The 13,932-nt window shown below is 52.0% G+C and overlaps 7 non-coding genes and 2 pseudogenes across 7 annotated transcripts; all 9 read right to left on the bottom strand.

The window, feature by feature from the left end:
* Window positions 1-267: 267 nt before the first annotated feature.
* On the bottom strand, window positions 268-386 carry LOC148150971 (5S ribosomal RNA). Its single transcript, XR_015756284.1, has one exon. It is a non-coding gene; the product is annotated as a 5S ribosomal RNA (ribosomal RNA).
* A 1,546-nt stretch (window positions 387-1,932) lies between these two features.
* On the bottom strand, window positions 1,933-2,051 carry LOC148150972 (5S ribosomal RNA). Its single transcript, XR_015756300.1, has one exon. It is a non-coding gene; the product is annotated as a 5S ribosomal RNA (ribosomal RNA).
* Window positions 2,052-3,597: 1,546 nt separating this feature from the next.
* Window positions 3,598-3,716, bottom strand: LOC148150973 (5S ribosomal RNA). Its single transcript, XR_015756293.1, has one exon. It is a non-coding gene; the product is annotated as a 5S ribosomal RNA (ribosomal RNA).
* A 1,546-nt stretch (window positions 3,717-5,262) lies between these two features.
* Window positions 5,263-5,381, bottom strand: LOC148150974 (5S ribosomal RNA). The gene has a single exon (XR_015756401.1). It is a non-coding gene; the product is annotated as a 5S ribosomal RNA (ribosomal RNA).
* Window positions 5,382-6,916: 1,535 nt separating this feature from the next.
* Window positions 6,917-7,035, bottom strand: LOC148150975 (5S ribosomal RNA; annotated as a pseudogene).
* A 1,546-nt stretch (window positions 7,036-8,581) lies between these two features.
* On the bottom strand, window positions 8,582-8,700 carry LOC148150976 (5S ribosomal RNA). Its single transcript, XR_015756739.1, has one exon. It is a non-coding gene; the product is annotated as a 5S ribosomal RNA (ribosomal RNA).
* Window positions 8,701-10,246: 1,546 nt separating this feature from the next.
* Window positions 10,247-10,365, bottom strand: LOC148150977 (5S ribosomal RNA). The gene has a single exon (XR_015756402.1). It is a non-coding gene; the product is annotated as a 5S ribosomal RNA (ribosomal RNA).
* Window positions 10,366-11,899: 1,534 nt separating this feature from the next.
* On the bottom strand, window positions 11,900-12,018 carry LOC148150978 (5S ribosomal RNA). Its single transcript, XR_015755837.1, has one exon. It is a non-coding gene; the product is annotated as a 5S ribosomal RNA (ribosomal RNA).
* A 1,546-nt stretch (window positions 12,019-13,564) lies between these two features.
* On the bottom strand, window positions 13,565-13,673 carry LOC148150979 (5S ribosomal RNA; annotated as a pseudogene).
* Between the last annotated feature and the right edge of the window lie 259 nt (window positions 13,674-13,932).

The following is a 13,932-nucleotide window of genomic DNA, read 5'->3' on the forward strand; positions in this document are numbered from 1 at the left end:
GGAAGGGCAGAATGGCCAACTCCTGCACCTATTGTCTATTGTCCGCCTTTCCTGACTGCCACCCGCAGACAGCGTGCAGCCCCAATCCCTTTCTTTCCGCCTTTCTTGCTGATTTTGGCAGCGCTCCGCTCTCCTCCCCTCCGTGTCTCGTGCCTGCAGGAGACTGATGCCAGGCACAGCAGCAGCAGCAAAAATAACCTGCCGCTCCATTGCCTGGCACAAGACAAGTGCAGAGGGGTGACTTGAGCAGCCACTGCTGGCGGAAAAAGCCTACTGCACCTGGTATTCCCAGGCGGTCTCCCATCCAAGTACTAACCAGGCCTGAGTCGGCTTAGTTTCCGAGATCAGACGAGATCGGGCGTTTTCAGACTAGTATGGCCGTAGGCGCTGGCCCCTGCCTTTTCTCCCTACTTCAAGGCGTGCTGGCCAGCCACATTTTCTTTCTTGCTCTTTCTCTTTATCCCCTTTGGCTTTTTTTTCTCTTTTCTCTTTGCTCTTCCTCCTCCGTGCGTGCTTCCCTCCCTCCGTCCCTCCAGCTGCCTTTCAGCCAGCCCTTGCCCACCAGGCTCCTGTAGTCTCCCACATCCCCACACAGGCCAACTGCAAGCCCTCCCCCTGCTTCATAGGGCCGCAGCCTGCATTCTCTCATCCTTCCACACTCCTCCACCCCTCCATTTCGGAATGCCAGGCACTGACCAGTGGGGTACCGCACGGATCAGTACTGGGACCGCAGCTTTTTACAATCTATCTTCAGGATATACAAGATGGTATTAGCAATAACATTCGCAAATTTCATCAGCTGGGTGGCAGGGTGAAATGTGATGAGGATGTTAGGAGATTACAGGGTGACCTGGACAAGTTAGGTGAGTGCTCAGATGCATGGCAGATGCACTTTCACGTGGATAAATGGATCCTTATCCACTTTGGTGGCAAGAACAGGAAGGCAGATTACCACCTAAGTGGAATCAATTTAGGTAAAGGGGCAGTACAGAGAGATCTGGGGGTTCTTGTACACCACTCAATGAAGGTAAGCATGCAGGTACAGCAGGTAGTGAAGAAGGCTAATAGCATGCTGGCCTTCATAACAAGAGGGATTGAGTATAGAAGCAAAGAGGTCCTTCTGCAGCTGTACAGGGCCCTGGTGAGACCACACCTGGAGTACTGTGTGCAGTTCTGGTCTCCAAATTTGAGGAGAGACATTCTGGCTATTGAGGGAATGCAGCGTAGGTTCACGAGGTCAATTCCTGGAATGGCGGGATTACCTTACACTGAAAGACTGGAGCGACTGGGCTTGTGTACCCTTGAGTTTAGAAGACTGAGAGGGGATCTGGTTGAGACATATAAGATGATCAAAGGATTGGACACTCTGGCGGCAGGCAACATGTTTCCGCTGCGGGGTGAGTGCCGAAACAGAGGACACAGCTTAAAAATACGGGGTAGACCATTTAGGACAGAGATGAGGAGAAACTTCTTCACCCAGAGAGTGGTGGCTGTGTGGAATGCTCTGCCCCAGAGGGCAGTGGAGGCCCAGTCTCTGGATTCATTTAAGAAAGAGTTGGATAGAGCTCTCAAGGATAGTGGAATCAAGGGTTATGGAGATAAGGCAGGAACAGGATACTGATTAAGGATGATCAGCCATGATCATATTGAATGGTGGTGCAGGCTGGAAGGGCAGAATGGCCAACTCCTGCACCTATTGTCTATTGTCCGCCTTTCCTGACTGCCACCCGCAGACAGCGTGCAGCCCCAATCCCTTTCTTTCCGCCTTTCTTGCTGATTTTGGCAGCGCTCCGCTCTCCTCCCCTCCGTGTCTCGTGCCTGCAGGAGACTGATGCCAGGCACAGCAGCAGCAGCAAAAATAACCTGCCGCTCCATTGCCTGGCACAAGACAAGTGCAGAGGGGTGACTTGAGCAGCCACTGCTGGCGGAAAAAGCCTACTGCACCTGGTATTCCCAGGCTGTCTCCCACCCAAGTACTAACCAGGCCTGAGTCTGCTTAGCTTCCGAGATCAGACGAGATCGGGCATTTTCAGACTAGTATGGCCGTAGGCGCTGGCCCCTGCCTTTTCTCCCTACTTCAAGGCGTGCTGGCCAGCCACATTTTCTTTCTTGCTCTTTCTCTTTATCCCCTTTGGCTTTTTTTTCTCTTTTCTCTTTGCTCTTCTTCCTCCGTGCGTGCTTCCCTCCCTCCGTCCCTCCAGCTGCCTTTCAGCCAGCCCTTGCCCACCAGGCTCCTGTACTCTCCCACATCCCCACACAGGCCAACTGCAAGCCCTCCCCCTGCTTCATAGGGCCGCAGCCTGCATTCTCTCATCCTTCCACACTCCTCCACCCCTCCATTTCGGAATGCCAGGCACTGACCAGTGGGGTACCGCACGGATCAGTACTGGGACCGCAGCTTTTTACAATCTATCTTCAGGATATACAAGATGGTATTAGCAATAACATTCGCAAATTTCATCAGCTGGGTGGCAGGGTGAAATGTGATGAGGATGTTAGGAGATTACAGGGTGACCTGGACAAGTTAGGTGAGTGCTCAGATGCATGGCAGATGCACTTTCACGTGGATAAATGGATCCTTATCCACTTTGGTGGCAAGAACAGGAAGGCAGATTACCACCTAAGTGGAATCAATTTAGGTAAAGGGGCAGTACAGAGAGATCTGGGGGTTCTTGTACACCACTCAATGAAGGTAAGCATGCAGGTACAGCAGGTAGTGAAGAAGGCTAATAGCATGCTGGCCTTCATAACAAGAGGGATTGAGTATAGAAGCAAAGAGGTCCTTCTGCAGCTGTACAGGGCCCTGGTGAGACCACACCTGGAGTACTGTGTGCAGTTCTGGTCTCCAAATTTGAGGAGAGACATTCTGGCTATTGAGGGAATGCAGCGTAGGTTCACGAGGTCAATTCCTGGAATGGCGGGATTACCTTACACTGAAAGACTGGAGCGACTGGGCTTGTGTACCCTTGAGTTTAGAAGACTGAGAGGGGATCTGGTTGAGACATATCAGATGATCAAAGGATTGGACACTCTGGCGGCAGGCAACATGTTTCCGCTGCGGGGTGAGTGCCGAAACAGAGGACACAGCTTAAAAATATGGGGTAGACCATTTAGGACAGAGATGAGGAGAAACTTCTTCACCCAGAGAGTGGTGGCTGTGTGGAATGCTCTGCCCCAGAGGGCAGTGGAGGCCCAGTCTCTGGATTCATTTAAGAAAGAGTTGGATAGAGCTCTCAAGGATAGTGGAATCAAGGGTTATGGAGATAAGGCAGGAACAGGATACTGATTAAGGATGATCAGCCATGATCATATTGAATGGTGGTGCAGGCTGGAAGGGCAGAATGGCCAACTCCTGCACCTATTGTCTATTGTCCGCCTTTCCTGACTGCCACCCGCAGACAGCGTGCAGCCCCAATCCCTTTCTTTCCGCCTTTCTTGCTGATTTTGGCAGCGCTCCGCTCTCCTCCCCTCCGTGTCTCGTGCCTGCAGGAGACTGATGCCAGGCACAGCAGCAGCAGCAAAAATAACCTGCCGCTCCATTGCCTGGCACAAGACAAGTGCAGAGGGGTGACTTGAGCAGCCACTGCTGGCGGAAAAAGCCTACTGCACCTGGTATTCCCAGGCGGTCTCCCATCCAAGTACGAACCAGGCCTGAGTCTGCTGAGCTTCCGAGATCAGACGAGATCGGGCGTTTTCAGACTAGTATGGCCGTAGGCGCTGGCCCCTGCCTTTTCTCCCTACTTCAAGGCGTGCTGGCCAGCCACATTTTCTTTCTTGCTCTTTCTCTTTATCCCCTTTGGCTTTTTTTTCTCTTTTCTCTTTGCTCTTCCTCCTCCGTGCGTGCTTCCCTCCCTCCGTCCCTCCAGCTGCCTTTCAGCCAGCCCTTGCCCACCAGGCTCCTGTAGTCTCCCACATCCCCACACAGGCCAACTGCAAGCCCTCCCCCTGCTTCATAGGGCCGCAGCCTGCATTCTCTCATCCTTCCACACTCCTCCACCCCTCCATTTCGGAATGCCAGGCACTGACCAGTGGGGTACCGCACGGATCAGTACTGGGACCGCAGCTTTTTACAATCTATCTTCAGGATATACAAGATGGTATTAGCAATAACATTCGCAAATTTCATCAGCTGGGTGGCAGGGTGAAATGTGATGAGGATGTTAGGAGATTACAGGGTGACCTGGACAAGTTAGGTGAGTGCTCAGATGCATGGCAGATGCACTTTCACGTGGATAAATGGATCCTTATCCACTTTGGTGGCAAGAACAGGAAGGCAGATTACCACCTAAGTGGAATCAATTTAGGTAAAGGGGCAGTACAGAGAGATCTGGGGGTTCTTGTACACCACTCAATGAAGGTAAGCATGCAGGTACAGCAGGTAGTGAAGAAGGCTAATAGCATGCTGGCCTTCATAACAAGAGGGATTGAGTATAGAAGCAAAGAGGTTCTTCTGCAGCTGTACAGGGCCCTGGTGAGACCACACCTGGAGTACTGTGTGCAGTTCTGGTCTCCAAATTTGAGGAGAGACATTCTGGCTATTGAGGGAATGCAGCGTAGGTTCACGAGGTCAATTCCTGGAATGGCGGGATTACCTTACACTGAAAGACTGGAGCGACTGGGCTTGTGTACCCTTGAGTTTAGAAGACTGAGAGGGGATCTGGTTGAGACATATAAGATGATCAAAGGATTGGACACTCTGGCGGCAGGCAACATGTTTCCGCTGCGGGGTGAGTGCCGAAACAGAGGACACAGCTTAAAAATACGGGGTAGACCATTTAGGACAGAGATGAGGAGAAACTTCTTCACCCAGAGAGTGGTGGCTGTGTGGAATGCTCTGCCCCAGAGGGCAGTGGAGGCCCAGTCTCTGGATTCATTTAAGAAAGAGTTGGATAGAGCTCTCAAGGATAGTGGAATCAAGGGTTATGGAGATAAGGCAGGAACAGGATACTGATTAAGGATGATCAGCCATGATCATATTGAATGGTGGTGCAGGCTGGAAGGGCAGAATGGCCAACTCCTGCACCTATTGTCTATTGTCCGCCTTTCCTGACTGCCACCCGCAGACAGCGTGCAGCCCCAATCCCTTTCTTTCCGCCTTTCTTGCTGATTTTGGCAGCGCTCCGCTCTCCTCCCCTCCGTGTCTCGTGCCTGCAGGAGACTGATGCCAGGCACAGCAGCAGCAGCAAAAATAACCTGCCGCTCCATTGCCTGGCACAAGACAAGTGCAGAGGGGTGACTTGAGCAGCCACTGCTGGCGGAAAAAGCCTACTGCACCTGGTATTCCCAGGCGGTCTCCCATCCAAGTACTAACCAGGCCTGAGTCTGCTTAGCTTCCGAGATCAGACGAGATCGGGCGTTTTCAGACTAGTATGGCCGTAGGCGCTGGCCCCTGCCTTTTCTCCCTACTTCAAGGCGTGCTGGCCAGCCACATTTTCTTTCTTGCTCTTTCTCTTTATCCCCTTTGGCTTTTTTTTCTCTTTTCTCTTTGCTCTTCCTCCTCCGTGCGTGCTTCCCTCCCTCCGTCCCTCCAGCTGCCTTTCAGCCAGCCCTTGCCCACCAGGCTCCTGTAGTCTCCCACATCCCCACACAGGCCAACTGCAAGCCCTCCCCCTGCTTCATAGGGCCGCAGCCTGCATTCTCTCATCCTTCCACACTCCTCCACCCCTCCATTTCGGAATGCCGGGCACTGACCAGTGGGGTACCGCACGGATCAGTACTGGGACCGCAGCTTTTTACAATCTATCTTCAGGATATACAAGATGGTATTAGCAATAACATTCGCAAATTTCATCAGCTGGGTGGCAGGGTGAAATGTGATGAGATTACAGGGTGACCTGGACAAGTTAGGTGAGTGCTCAGATGCATGGCAGATGCACTTTCACGTGGATAAATGGATCCTTATCCACTTTGGTGGCAAGAACAGGAAGGCAGATTACCACCTAAGTGGAATCAATTTAGGTAAAGGGGCAGTACAGAGAGATCTGGGGGTTCTTGTACACCACTCAATGAAGGTAAGCATGCAGGTACAGCAGGTAGTGAAGAAGGCTAATAGCATGCTGGCCTTCATAACAAGAGGGATTGAGTATAGAAGCAAAGAGGTCCTTCTGCAGCTGTACAGGGCCCTGGTGAGACCACACCTGGAGTACTGTGTGCAGTTCTGGTCTCCAAATTTGAGGAGAGACATTCTGGCTATTGAGGGAATGCAGCGTAGGTTCACGAGGTCAATTCCTGGAATGGCGGGATTACCTTACACTGAAAGACTGGAGCGACTGGGCTTGTGTACCCTTGAGTTTAGAAGACTGAGAGGGGATCTGGTTGAGACATATAAGATGATCAAAGGATTGGACACTCTGGCGGCAGGCAACATGTTTCCGCTGCGGGGTGAGTGCCGAAACAGAGGACACAGCTTAAAAATACGGGGTAGACCATTTAGGACAGAGATGAGGAGAAACTTCTTCACCCAGAGAGTGGTGGCTGTGTGGAATGCTCTGCCCCAGAGGGCAGTGGAGGCCCAGTCTCTGGATTCATTTAAGAAAGAGTTGGATAGAGCTCTCAAGGATAGTGGAATCAAGGGTTATGGAGATAAGGCAGGAACAGGATACTGATTAAGGATGATCAGCCATGATCATATTGAATGGTGGTGCAGGCTGGAAGGGCAGAATGGCCAACTCCTGCACCTATTGTCTATTGTCCGCCTTTCCTGACTGCCACCCGCAGACAGCGTGCAGCCCCAATCCCTTTCTTTCCGCCTTTCTTGCTGATTTTGGCAGCGCTCCGCTCTCCTCCCCTCCGTGTCTCGTGCCTGCAGGAGACTGATGCCAGGCACAGCAGCAGCAGCAAAAATAACCTGCCGCTCCATTGCCTGGCACAAGACAAGTGCAGAGGGGTGACTTGAGCAGCCACTGCTGGCGGAAAAAGCCTACTGCACCTGGTATTCCCAGGCGGTCTCCCATCCAAGTACTAACCAGGCCTGAGTCGGCTTAGCTTCCGAGATCAGACGAGAAAGGTCGTTTTCAGACTAGTATGGCCGTAGGCGCTGGCCCCTGCCTTTTCTCCCTACTTCAAGGCGTGCTGGCCAGCCACATTTTCTTTCTTGCTCTTTCTCTTTATCCCCTTTGGCTTTTTTTTCTCTTTTCTCTTTGCTCTTCCTCCTCCGTGCGTGCTTCCCTCCCTGCGTCCCTCCAGCTGCCTTTCAGCCAGCCCTTGCCCACCAGGCTCCTGTAGTCTCCCACATCCCCACACAGGCCAACTGCAAGCCCTCCCCCTGCTTCATAGGGCCGCAGCCTGCATTCTCTCATCCTTCCACACTCCTCCACCCCTCCATTTCGGAATGCCGGGCACTGACCAGTGGGGTACCGCACGGATCAGTACTGGGACCGCAGCTTTTTACAATCTATCTTCAGGATATACAAGATGGTATTAGCAATAACATTCGCAAATTTCATCAGCTGGGTGGCAGGGTGAAATGTGATGAGGATGTTAGGAGATTACAGGGTGACCTGGACAAGTTAGGTGAGTGCTCAGATGCATGGCAGATGCACTTTCACGTGGATAAATGGATCCTTATCCACTTTGGTGGCAAGAACAGGAAGGCAGATTACCACCTAAGTGGAATCAATTTAGGTAAAGGGGCAGTACAGAGAGATCTGGGGGTTCTTGTACACCACTCAATGAAGGTAAGCATGCAGGTACAGCAGGTAGTGAAGAAGGCTAATAGCATGCTGGCCTTCATAACAAGAGGGATTGAGTATAGAAGCAAAGAGGTCCTTCTGCAGCTGTACAGGGCCCTGGTGAGACCACACCTGGAGTACTGTGTGCAGTTCTGGTCTCCAAATTTGAGGAGAGACATTCTGGCTATTGAGGGAATGCAGCGTAGGTTCACGAGGTCAATTCCTGGAATGGCGGGATTACCTTACACTGAAAGACTGGAGCGACTGGGCTTGTGTACCCTTGAGTTTAGAAGACTGAGAGGGGATCTGGTTGAGACATATAAGATGATCAAAGGATTGGACACTCTGGCGGCAGGCAACATGTTTCCGCTGCGGGGTGAGTGCCGAAACAGAGGACACAGCTTAAAAATATGGGGTAGACCATTTAGGACAGAGATGAGGAGAAACTTCTTCACCCAGAGAGTGGTGGCTGTGTGGAATGCTCTGCCCCAGAGGGCAGTGGAGGCCCAGTCTCTGGATTCATTTAAGAAAGAGTTGGATAGAGCTCTCAAGGATAGTGGAATCAAGGGTTATGGAGATAAGGCAGGAACAGGATACTGATTAAGGATGATCAGCCATGATCATATTGAATGGTGGTGCAGGCTGGAAGGGCAGAATGGCCAACTCCTGCACCTATTGTCTATTGTCCGCCTTTCCTGACTGCCACCCGCAGACAGCGTGCAGCCCCAATCCCTTTCTTTCCGCCTTTCTTGCTGATTTTGGCAGCGCTCCGCTCTCCTCCCCTCCGTGTCTCGTGCCTGCAGGAGACTGATGCCAGGCACAGCAGCAGCAGCAAAAATAACCTGCCGCTCCATTGCCTGGCACAAGACAAGTGCAGAGGGGTGACTTGAGCAGCCACTGCTGGCGGAAAAAGCCTACTGCACCTGGTATTCCCAGGCGGTCTCCCATCCAAGTACTAACCAGGCCTGAGTCTGCTTAGCTTCCGAGATCAGACGAGATCGGGCATTTTCAGACTAGTATGGCCGTAGGCGCTGGCCCCTGCCTTTTCTCCCTACTTCAAGGCGTGCTGGCCAGCCACATTTTCTTTCTTGCTCTTTCTCTTTATCCCCTTTGGCTTTTTTTTCTCTTTTCTCTTTGCTCTTCCTCCTCCGTGCGTGCTTCCCTCCCTCCGTCCCTCCAGCTGCCTTTCAGCCAGCCCTTGCCCACCAGGCTCCTGTAGTCTCCCACATCCCCACACAGGCCAACTGCAAGCCCTCCCCCTGCTTCATAGGGCCGCAGCCTGCATTCTCTCATCCTTCCACACTCCTCCACCCCTCCATTTCGGAATGCCGGGCACTGACCAGTGGGGTACCGCACGGATCAGTACTGGGACCGCAGCTTTTTACAATCTATCTTCAGGATATACAAGATGGTATTAGCAATAACATTCGCAAATTTCATCAGCTGGGTGGCAGGGTGAAATGTGATGAGGATGTTAGGAGATTACAGGGTGACCTGGACAAGTTAGGTGAGTGCTCAGATGCATGGCAGATGCACTTTCACGTGGATAAATGGATCCTTATCCACTTTGGTGGCAAGAACAGGAAGGCAGATTACCACCTAAGTGGAATCAATTTAGGTAAAGGGGCAGTACAGAGAGATCTGGGGGTTCTTGTACACCACTCAATGAAGGTAAGCATGCAGGTACAGCAGGTAGTGAAGAAGGCTAATAGCATGCTGGCCTTCATAACAAGAGGGATTGAGTATAGAAGCAAAGAGGTCCTTCTGCAGCTGTACAGGGCCCTGGTGAGACCACACCTGGAGTACTGTGTGCAGTTCTGGTCTCCAAATTTGAGGAGAGACATTCTGGCTATTGAGGGAATGCAGCGTAGGTTCACGAGGTCAATTCCTGGAATGGCGGGATTACCTTACACTGAAAGACTGGAGCGACTGGGCTTGTGTACCCTTGAGTTTAGAAGACTGAGAGGGGATCTGGTTGAGACATATAAGATGATCAAAGGATTGGACACTCTGGCGGCAGGCAACATGTTTCCGCTGCGGGGTGAGTGCCGAAACAGAGGACACAGCTTAAAAATACGGGGTAGACCATTTAGGACAGAGATGAGGAGAAACTTCTTCACCCAGAGAGTGGTGGCTGTGTGGAATGCTCTGCCCCAGAGGGCAGTGGAGGCCCAGTCTCTGGATTCATTTAAGAAAGAGTTGGATAGAGCTCTCAAGGATAGTGGAATCAAGGGTTATGGAGATAAGGCAGGAACAGGATACTGATTAAGGATGATCAGCCATGATCATATTGAATGGTGGTGCAGGCTGGAAGGGCAGACTGGCCAACTCCTGCACCTATTGTCTATTGTCCGCCTTTCCTGACTGCCACCCGCAGACAGCGTGCAGCCCCAATCCCTTTCTTTCCGCCTTTCTTGCTGATTTTGGCAGCGCTCCGCTCTCCTCCCCTCCGTGTCTCGTGCCTGCAGGAGACTGATGCCAGGCACAGCAGCAGCAGCAAAAATAACCTGCCGCTCCATTGCCTGGCACAAGACAAGTGCAGAGGGGTGACTTGAGCAGCCACTGCTGGCGGAAAAAGCCTACTGCACCTGGTATTCCCAGGCGGTCTCCCATCCAAGTACTAACCAGGCCTGAGTCTGCTTAGCTTCCGAGATCAGACGAGATCGGGCGTTTTCAGACTAGTATGGCCGTAGGCGCTGGCCCCTGCCTTTTCTCCCTACTTCAAGGCGTGCTGGCCAGCCACATTTTCTTTCTTGCTCTTTCTCTTTATCCCCTTTGGCTTTTTTTTCTCTTTTCTCTTTGCTCTTCCTCCTCCGTGCGTGCTTCCCTCCCTCCGTCCCTCCAGCTGCCTTTCAGCCAGCCCTTGCCCACCAGGCTCCTGTAGTCTCCCACATCCCCACACAGGCCAACTGCAAGCCCTCCCCCTGCTTCATAGGGCCGCAGCCTGCATTCTCTCATCCTTCCACACTCCTCCACCCCTCCATTTCGGAATGCCGGGCACTGACCAGTGGGGTACCGCACGGATCAGTACTGGGACCGCAGCTTTTTACAATCTATCTTCAGGATATACAAGATGGTATTAGCAATAACATTCGCAAATTTCATCAGCTGGGTGGCAGGGTGAAATGTGATGAGGATGTTAGGAGATTACAGGGTGACCTGGACAAGTTAAGTGAGTGCTCAGATGCATGGCAGATGCACTTTCACGTGGATAAATGGATCCTTATCCACTTTGGTGGCAAGAACAGGAAGGCAGATTACCACCTAAGTGGAATCAATTTAGGTAAAGGGGCAGTACAGAGAGATCTGGGGGTTCTTGTACACCACTCAATGAAGGTAAGCATGCAGGTACAGCAGGTAGTGAAGAAGGCTAATAGCATGCTGGCCTTCATAACAAGAGGGATTGAGTATAGAAGCAAAGAGGTTCTTCTGCAGCTGTACAGGGCCCTGGTGAGACCACACCTGGAGTACTGTGTGCAGTTCTGGTCTCCAAATTTGAGGAGAGACATTCTGGCTATTGAGGGAATGCAGCGTAGGTACACGAGGTCAATTCCTGGAATGGCGGGATTACCTTACACTGAAAGACTGGAGCGACTGGGCTTGTGTACCCTTGAGTTTAGAAGACTGAGAGGGGATCTGGTTGAGACATATAAGATGATCAAAGGATTGGACACTCTGGCGGCAGGCAACATGTTTCCGCTGCGGGGTGAGTGCCGAAACAGAGGACACAGCTTAAAAATACGGGGTAGACCATTTAGGACAGAGATGAGGAGAAACTTCTTCACCCAGAGAGTGGTGGCTGTGTGGAATGCTCTGCCCCAGAGGGCAGTGGAGGCCCAGTCTCTGGATTCATTTAAGAAAGAGTTGGATAGAGCTCTCAAGGATAGTGGAATCAAGGGTTATGGAGATAAGGCAGGAACAGGATACTGATTAAGGATGATCAGCCATGATCATATTGAATGGTGGTGCAGGCTGGAAGGGCAGAATGGCCAACTCCTGCACCTATTGTCTATTGTCCGCCTTTCCTGACTGCCACCCGCAGACAGCGTGCAGCCCCAATCCCTTTCTTGCTGATTTTGGCAGCGCTCCGCTCTCCTCCCCTCCGTGTCTCGTGCCTGCAGGAGACTGATGCCAGGCACAGCAGCAGCAGCAAAAATAACCTGCCGCTCCATTGCCTGGCACAAGACAAGTGCAGAGGGGTGACTTGAGCAGCCACTGCTGGCGGAAAAAGCCTACTGCACATGGTATTCCCAGGCGGTCTCCCATCCAAGTACTAACCAGGCCTGAGTCTGCTTAGCTTCCGAGATCAGACGAGATCGGGCGTTTTCAGACTAGTATGGCCGTAGGCGCTGGCCCCTGCCTTTTCTCCCTACTTCAAGGCGTGCTGGCCAGCCACATTTTCTTTCTTGCTCTTTCTCTTTATCCCCTTTGGCTTTTTTTTCTCTTTTCTCTTTGCTCTTCCTCCTCCGTGCGTGCTTCCCTCCCTCCGTCCCTCCAGCTGCCTTTCAGCCAGCCCTTGCCCACCAGGCTCCTGTAGTCTCCCACATCCCCACACAGGCCAACTGCAAGCCCTCCCCCTGCTTCATAGGGCCGCAGCCTGCATTCTCTCATCCTTCCACACTCCTCCACCCCTCCATTTCGGAATGCCAGGCACTGACCACTGGGGTACCGCACGGATCAGTACTGGGACCGCAGCTTTTTACAATCTATCTTCAGGATATACAAGATGGTACTAGCAATAACATTCGCAAATTTCATCAGCTGGGTGGCAGGGTGAAATGTGATGAGGATCTTAGGAGATTACAGGGTGACCTGGACAAGTTAGGTGAGTGCTCAGATGCATGGCAGATGCACTTTCACGTGGATAAATGGATCCTTATCCACTTTGGTGGCAAGAACAGGAAGGCAGATTACCACCTAAGTGGAATCAATTTAGGTAAAGGGGCAGTACAGAGAGATCTGGGGGTTCTTGTACACCACTCAATGAAGGTAAGCATGCAGGTACAGCAGGTAGTGAAGAAGGCTAATAGCATGCTGGCCTTCATAACAAGAGGGATTGAGTATAGAAGCAAAGAGGTCCTTCTGCAGCTGTACAGGGCCCTGGTGAGACCACACCTGGAGTACTGTGTGCAGTTCTGGTCTCCAAATTTGAGGAGAGACATTCTGGCTATTGAGGGAATGCAGCGTAGGTTCACGAGGTCAATTCCTGGAATGGCGGGATTACCTTACACTGAAAGACTGGAGCGACTGGGCTTGTGTACCCTTGAGTTTAGAAGACTGAGAGGGGATCTGGTTGAGACATATAAGATGATCAAAGGATTGGACACTCTGGCGGCAGGCAACATGTTTCCGCTGCGGGGTGAGTGCCGAAACAGAGGACACAGCTTAAAAATACGGGGTAGACCATTTAGGACAGAGATGAGGAGAAACTTCTTCACCCAGAGAGTGGTGGCTGTGTGGAATGCTCTGCCCCAGAGGGCAGTGGAGGCCCAGTCTCTGGATTCATTTAAGAAAGAGTTGGATAGAGCTCTCAAGGATAGTGGAATCAAGGGTTATGGAGATAAGGCAGGAACAGGATACTGATTAAGGATGATCAGCCATGATCATATTGAATGGTGGTGCAGGCTGGAAGGGCAGAATGGCCAACTCCTGCACCTATTGTCTATTGTCCGCCTTTCCTGACTGCCACCCGCAGACAGCGTGCAGCCCCAATCCCTTTCTTTCCGCCTTTCTTGCTGATTTTGGCAGCGCTCCGCTCTCCTCCCCTCCGTGTCTCGTGCCTGCAGGAGACTGATGCCAGACACAGCAGCAGCAGCAAAAATAACCTGCCGCTCCATTGCCTGGCACAAGACAAGTGCAGAGGGGTGACTTGAGCAGCCACTGCTGGCGGAAAAAGCCTACTGCACCTGGTATTCCCAGGCGGTCTCCCATCCAAGTACTAACCAGGCCTGAGTCTGCTTAGTTTCCGAGATCAGGCGTTTTCAGACTAGTATGGCCGTAGGCGCTGGCCCCTGCCTTTTCTCCCTACTTCAAAGTGTGCTGGCCAGCCACATTTTCTTTGTTGCTCTTTCTCTTTATCCCCTTTGGCTTTTTTTTCTCTTTTCTCTTTGCTCTTCCTCCTCCGTGCGTGCTTCCCTCCCTCCGTCCCTCCAGCTGCCTTTCAGCCAGCCCTTGCCCACCAGGCTCCTGTAGTCTCCCACATCCCCACACAGGCCAACTGCAAGCCCTCCCCCTGCTTCATAGGGCCGCAGCCTGCATTCTC

Source organism: Chiloscyllium plagiosum, unplaced genomic scaffold (genome assembly GCF_037043375.1).
Source record: "Chiloscyllium plagiosum isolate Xiang-an unplaced genomic scaffold, Cpla_swu_hap1 HiC_scaffold_3, whole genome shotgun sequence".
NCBI classification, from domain to species: domain Eukaryota; kingdom Metazoa; phylum Chordata; class Chondrichthyes; order Orectolobiformes; family Hemiscylliidae; genus Chiloscyllium; species Chiloscyllium plagiosum.